The sequence below is a fragment of the Lathyrus oleraceus genome, chromosome 6 (assembly GCF_024323335.1).
Source record: "Lathyrus oleraceus cultivar Zhongwan6 chromosome 6, CAAS_Psat_ZW6_1.0, whole genome shotgun sequence".
Lineage (NCBI taxonomy): Eukaryota > Viridiplantae > Streptophyta > Magnoliopsida > Fabales > Fabaceae > Lathyrus > Lathyrus oleraceus.
This window is the reverse complement of record NC_066584.1, coordinates 41,982,963-41,991,248: the sequence shown is the minus strand read 5'-3', so window position 1 is coordinate 41,991,248 and position 8,286 is coordinate 41,982,963.

Below are 8,286 nucleotides of genomic sequence, written 5' to 3'. Positions count from 1 at the left end.
AGAAAAAATTTAATTGAAAAGTACAAAAGTGGTTGACATCTTTCCCAAATTTTCATATACTTTGTAGAAGCTTTTTAGGTGGAAATGAAAAAGGATCATATTGTGTCTCCAAAAGTTGAGAATATTCTCATCTAAGAGAGAAGATTTTGATAAATTTTATGAATAGAAATCACAAATACTCAAAAATAAACGTAGTAGATAAAATTACAAAAATTTCTTATGCGATGGATCTTTATGAAAGATCATAAGTCATGAGTTAATTACCTACCTCATATAACACATGACTTTTGATCGTCAAAACAGATTAATCACAAATGCAACACAGGTGACAACACTTCTACTTCGTCCACACAAAAGATACCACCTTTATTTCATTCACACGGATAAAATCTACAAAGAGGGGGAATACAAACCCATAATCCTAGTACGACTAGGGTTTTGTAAATACAAGATATTTTAATTCGCTAATCTCATGAACCAAACACAACTTTTACCAGGTTGAACTCAAGAACAAAATGAAGTTTTTCACATGGTAAACTCAATAACCAAACAAATATTTTAGTAGACTACTCTCAAGAATCAAACAAAAAATTTCACAAGATAATCTCAAGAACTAAACAAAAAATTTCACAAGATAATCTCAAGAACCAAACAAAAGTTTTTAATTGGTTAAGCTCAAGAATCAAACAATAGATTTTAACTAGTTAAGCTCAAGAACCATACACACACTTCTTATAAAGATATAACTTAAGAGAAAACACCATTTTGAGTAAAATGCAATCTTAGCACAACACAAGAACAAAAATCCAACATGTATTTTTCACTTTCTCGACACTATGACAACTTCAATGAGAAAATGAAAAAAAGAAGAAAATGAGAGAAGAAAGCAAGAATGAGAGGTTTCAATTTTGAAATATGGTATGTAATGGATTTAGGAAAAGTCCTCTACTTATAGGAAAAGAAATGGATAAAATAGGAAATGATTTATGGCCATTTTTAATGTCTTAATCAATTAACTCTAGCTATTAATCAATTAGTTAACCCTAGGCTGGAAGGGGTGGCCATAGGCTTTACTATTTATGGTTTCTAAGGCAAGCTCACATGGGTGAGGAGACCTATTTTGGAGGCATTTTCTGTGAGGTTAGAGCATGCTCAGGAGGTTGAAAAGCTTTGCAATTAGAGGTATTCTTTGGTGAATATGAAATTGTCCCTCCCAACCCTAAGTTTGAGATATTTATAAAGGCCTATAGGCCTAGATTTAGGGTTTCCTAAGGAGTATAAATTTTCTCTCCTTGATTGCGAGACTTATTGACTTCCTACTGTCGCGGTGCAAAATTACCTGGAGCGCTCGCTCGCTTGAGATGATAACATAGTCGCCTCCGAAATTTATTTATACCAAAAGAAAAGGGAAATATCAATAAAACCCTTAAAAAAATAAAATGGTTGTCACAACCAAATTCGGGTTCAGGAGTCGATTATACGAGGGGAGGGTATTTTCACCCCTCACATCTATTGTACTCAACGAGAACCATTTAGTTAGATTTTCAATAGAATGTTAGCTTATGTTTATTGTTTTCTTCTGATTACTTAAAAGTTGAAAAGGAAATGTAAAAGGGTCACAAAAAGGTCTTTATTAGGTTGCTTGACAAGATTACAGGTCTTGTTGCTACGTATCCACAGGTGCGACGAGGAATTCGAAGCTACGTAGTTCTCCATAGCAAATGAGTGTTGGTTGATTGATTTAGTGAAAGATGTTTAGTTCACATTCTAGCGGTTAAACGTTTGCTTGTATGCTCAGGCATGGGAGGTTTAAGCGTTTGTTTGTATCATGGTAGAAAGGATCCTGCTTGATCGCGTTCCAACGGTTAAACATTGCTTGTATACTTGTGCATGGGAGGAATAAGAGTTTGTTTATATTGCGGTATAATGGATAAAACATTAATTGTTTACAAAAAGGTTTTCGATAGCACGGGGGCTAGAAAAAAGATGATTTAATTGGTTGAGATGTTTTTGAGTGGATGACAAATGCTTGAATGGTTGAGGTATACATATTGTATCTAATCAACCGGGGAAAAGAGTGGTAGACACCAAACCATTCCTTTTTCACCCAATTATTGTAAAAGGGTTAGATGTGATTAAGGTATTTCGAGTGAAAGACGAATACTAAAATGGTCGAGCTATACGACTCATATCCCAGTATTCGGGGAAAAAAGTGGTAGACACTAAAACATTTATTTTTTGTCCGATTTATTATGAAAATAAGAATGCTTAAGTTTTGGTTATGAAAGAAGTTCGAAGTGGATCGAGTTAAGACTTTTAAATGGGTGACAAATGCTCAAATGGTCGAGCTATACGATTCATATCCAAACATTCGGGGAAAATAGTGGTAGACATCAAATTGTTACTTTTTCATCTTATTTATTGTGAAAAAGATTTAATCGAGTTATGAAAATAAGTTTGAAGAAAAGGCGTGAAAAATAATCGAAAAGAGTTAACACACAAAGGTAAAAATGTAAAGATGCTAATTGTAACGCCAAGTCGCAAGTTTGTCACGCGAGGATGTAAATTCTATGCAAGGGCGTGAATTATAATGTCAGGAAAGTTAATACGGGAATTATATTGCAAGGCCAAGAATTGTAACATGAGGTCGCGAGTTGTAACTTAAGGACGTGAATTCTAATGCAAGGGCGCGAATTCTAACATCATAGAAGTTAACCCGCAAATTATAATGCAAGGCCACGAATTCTAACTTGAGGTCACGAGTTCTCACACAAAAACTTGAATTCTAACGCGAGGGCGTGAATTATAATGTGACGAGGGTTAATGTTCAAATATAGATAACATATATAAGAAGTAATGTAGCATAACCAAAGGTAACACAACCATACAAAACTTAACGTAACAAAATGAAACATAACATAAAGAAAGGTAATGCAACAACACAAAAGTTAACCTAGCGAATTGAAAAGTAACATAACGAAAGGTAACACAACCATACGAAAGTTAACGTTACAAAATAAAATGTATCATAAGGAATGCTAATGCAACAACGCAAAAGTTAACATAATGAATTGAAAAGTAGCATAGCGAAAGGTAACACAACCACAGGAAAGTTAACTTAACAAAATGAAAAGAGCTATCGTATGTAATGGCTTAATGCAATAAAATGAATCGTGCAAGGCATCATATTGCACATAAGATAACAACGACAAACACTTAATACAACAAATTACGGCCAACACACGCATATCAAAATCAAATCAAGAATAAGCATACATAATGTAACACACATATTAAGTTAATGTAACAAAACAAAAGTTAACATAACACAAAGAAAAGTAACATGGTTACACGAAAGTTAACGCACGTGTAACATAACACAACAAATCGTGCAAAACATAACACCGAACACGGCCAAATAACATGTATACGCATCAATAAATTACAGTCTTACATTAAATGATAATCCAGCAAAGTAATGACATATGAATCATCTCAAATGTGCAGATTCAATCTGATTTAAATGCAAAGAAATAAAAACATTAGCATACACATATATTATTACATCGTTACATTAATATTATAACACTCAAATACAAAATCCAGCACAAATGCAGTGTGTAACACCCCTTTTCCTACCCCAAAATTCTTAACATATAATCAAAGTAAATAAGCACACATATAAACAAAAGGGCGTCACATCGACGTTTTCAAAAACTAAAAGCTTTCAAAAACCAACATCATTCATCATCACTACACAATACACCTGGTCATTTAAAATAACACATTTCAGTTATCATGAATATTCACGAATATGCATTCGCAGCGGAAAATAACGAATATCCATGCATTTCATCAAATGATCCATGTCCCATACCATGATCATCTCTCAATAATCACCTCAAGATAAAATAAAACAAGTAATAACATAATTCATATCCAAATAAGATATGAGTTCAATACTACCAATCTACCCAGTGTTACATGACCAGAGCATTGACTCACTACCTAGTCTCCAAACTAGAATACGGGAACTCTCCAGCTAATCTCGAGCGAGCTACCGTCCACTTACTTCAGCGATACTACTCCTGAGTATCTGTGCGATACCCATGTAAAGGTAACATTCAAACAGAAAGGGTGAGAATTCAAATCATTATGAAGAAGTATTAATCAAGCACAATGATTAAATCAACAATTAAAGGAATTCGTCACACTTCATATAACCATGTAAATAATATTAAACAACATTTATTTCACAGGTTTCAAGCACACATAAAACTCAAGGAGTATAATATTCAAATCCAATAGTATATTCCCAAAAATACACATAACGACAATTATCACATAATCACATAATTTGCCAAGTTATGTATCCAAACATCACCAAATTCAATTACACACATCACAATCACAACAATGCAAACATTCCACTATCACATGACTCTAATGTGACTCAATGCAAGACATGTGACTCTATGCATGTGGTACCATAATGTGAACACAACGTTTCACCGCTTTCCGATTCAATATCTAGAATCCAAGCCACCACGTCTATTTCCAATTAAGGATCAACGTCTGCTACGCCTATTTCCAATTAAGGATCAACGTCTATTTACCACGCCTATTTCCAATTAAGGATCAACGTCTGCTACGCCTATTTCCAATTAAGGATCAACGTCTATATGGACCCAACGTTCCACCGTTTTCCGATTCAATATCTAGAATCCAAGCCACCACGTCTATTTCCAATTAAGGATCAACGTCTGCTACGCCTATTTCCAATTAAAGATCAACGTCTAATACCATGTGAACCCACAGTTTCACCGCTTCCACTATGAAGCCGACCATGCATGCCATGAATGAATGTACAAATACCAATACATGTGCAATTAAGATCATCTCTACCATCTTAACATTCCACATATCACCATAATTCAACTCTATGAATTATCCACCAATGGTACATATACACATTCATAACAATATATCATTCACAATCCACCAATAGTACATATACACATTCATAACAATATATCATTCACAATCCACCAATGGTACATAAACACATTCATAACAATATATCATTCACAATCTACCAATGGTACATATACACATTCATAATAATATATCATTCACAATCCACCAATGGTACATATACACATTCATAACAATATATCATTCACAATCCACCAATGGTACATATACACATTCATTACAAATATACCATTCACATAATATCTATTAGAGTCACCTTTCTAATGCTTTAAACCCCAACCCAAAATGATTCACGAGTTGAAAGTTATGAATAAAACCGTGCACGAAGGCGTTACTAAAAGTTGTTATTTTCTAAATTTTTCAACATAATTTTCATCTTCTTCAACCCCAAAAACGTCCATGAAATATTCTCCAAAATTATTTATTCCTGAAACAAAGTTATAGCCTTCTGTTTCAGCTATCCAACGTTTCAAACGGCACTCAATTTGGACTTACGAATCAAAAGTTATGACCAAAACGATTTCAACAATAAAACATAAAAAAGGGTCGCGATTGTGACGGACATGCAGAATTTTCTGCGGTTTTCATCGTTGGAGGACTTCCGGACCTCCGATTTCGATTCCGTAAATATCCACACGTTCAGAAAATTATAACTCACACAATACTCTAAATATATAACGTTAATTTGCAGTTTTAACACAATCAATCACCACAATCGAGCATACTCATCAAAACCTAACAATTCCAAGCAACCATACAAAATTAGGGATTTTAACCTAAACATACATCTACCCATTGACCCAATCATACTAACCCATAATAATAAGGATTCCCCCCTTACCTCTTCAGTTTGATGGAGACCCTAGCTTCTCTTTTGTTCTTCCCCTCTTCTCCTTACTTTTCCTCTTCCCTTTCTCTATTGCCTTCAAATGATTAAATGAATCCTAATTCCCCTCACCTCTTACTATTTATATTAGTATTCTATTTGGGCTTAAGTGGTCCTCTAATTTAATTAATAGGCCCAATAAGACCTAATTATTAAATATCTCTAATTAGTTCAATTAAATTAAACTAACCCCACATACACACTAAGTTAATTAATACAATTATTTAATTATATCTCATATCAACTAAATAATTAATTAACACACCAAAATTAATTAATATAATCAATTATTATACTACCTAACAACCAATTAATTAATTAACACTCCCCATAATAAAATATAATAATAATAGTATAATAAATAAATACTAAAATTGGGCTGTTACACAGTGCAATCGAACCGAAAATTAATCGCATATAAAAAAATGCAAGATATGTACTGAAACATATAAAAAAGATTTGAAACCAAAAGTTACCCAACGAGTCGTTGATGTTACTGTTTTGATGCTTGTGTTACATGTGTTATGAATATGAACAGAGCGGAGTTATCATTGTTGCTGGATCAGAGCAGAGTTTACTATTTGATTAGAGGTGAGAGAGCGGAGTTATCATTAAAGGATGTATGAATAATGGATTGCGCTTGATGGTGTAGGCGGACACAATGTTGGAGGTAAGGGAAGATCGGTTTTGTACTTGAGTGAATGTCGCCTCAAAAGGTTGGTATGGCGGATGGAAAGCAAGGCGGAGGGAGTATGTTGTTGCAATTTACGAAGAAAGAGGAGAGTGAGGTTGTTGTGTTTGGTGTAAAGTATAAAGGTAGTATGAATTTGATGCAAGGGTGATGAAGTGGAAGTGTGAGATTTGTGATGAACAATACGAAGGAGAAGATATGGAGTGTGGTCATGTTGAAATATAAAAGTGAGACAGAGTTATAGTGGTTTGATGGTATTTACGTGAATAGATGATGGTGAGTAAGCATGTGTTATTACGTGAACAATGATGGAAAAAGAATTGTTTGGTTATGGTTAATGTAGCAAGAGAAAGACCTGTACGAAGAAGACTCATTCTTCTTCTTCAACTCTTTTATTTTCTTCATTTCAAAAGTTGAAAAAGATGTGGATATGTGATTGGGAGGCTAGCTTGATCTAGTGTGAGGCATGAGTTTCTATTTATAACATCACTTTAGGGTTTTCAAAATAATACACTTCCAAATCTACGCCTACATATTTTTAGGTGATAAAAAATGAGTTCAATTTTGATAAAATAAAATCATAAGTATTTTTTAAAATAAAAATAAATAAAAAAGTTTAATTATTTTATTTATCTCTATTTATCTTTTCTTAATATTTTGATTAAAAAACAAAAATAAAAGGAATTAAAATGAATAAAAATCGAACGCGAAAATATGCAAAAAAATTAAAATGAACGCATTAAAATAATCTATGTGAACTAAAGTTCAGTAAAATAGACAATCTCAGGTCAACTTTTGAAGTTAAAACTACCTGAATGAAAAAGCTCAGACATATCAAAATGTGCACGCGCAAAGATGCGAAAATACAATGAGCATACTAGATTAAACCACGGGTAATATGGATCAATAAAACAGACAGTTGCAGGCCGAAACCTGAAAAAATTATTCACTGATTTAACGCGCAATTAAGAAATCGATTCTACTGTCTGTCTATACAACCAGAATTTTATTCTAAGCAAAACAAAATAAAACTAGTTGCATGGAAATTTAAAATTCATGGATAAAATTAGGGTATGATAGTTGCCCTTATTTAATTATCTTGAACTCGGGAGTATGAATAACAATATTTTTCATATCTTCAAGGTGGAAGGCAATTAAATACGAAAAGACCCAAATTTTGTCCTAAAAGGCAAAGATGAAATACAGTGAGATTAGGAAAACAAATGAACTAGGATAGGATATTAGATCAATATCAACTTGAGGGTTGACGTTGATCAAGTTGTAAAAGATCTCCATCAACAAAAGGATGATGGTAAGATCACAACTGCAAAGATCACCATCAACAAAAGGATGATGGTAAGATCACAATAAGTAAGATTTACGTCAACAAAACTTTGATGGTTAGATCATGTAACACCTCAAATTTGCCCCCCCCTCATTCATGCATTCATTTTTAGGTCATTTAACATTTCATATTGCATTTCATCATGTCCATCAGAATTAGGTCAGAGAAGCTTGAATATCATCCAAGACACTTTGTGGGTTCTATTTAGATGATCAGTCAACACAGGGGAATGACTTGAGTTACTTCCAACATGTTCAAATGGGGGCTATTTATCATTCAAAACGCTAATCTTGAAGGAGCAAAAGTCTGTCATGCTCGCTAGGCGAACATCGTGGTTCACTTAGCGAATCTAAACTGTCATGCTCGCTA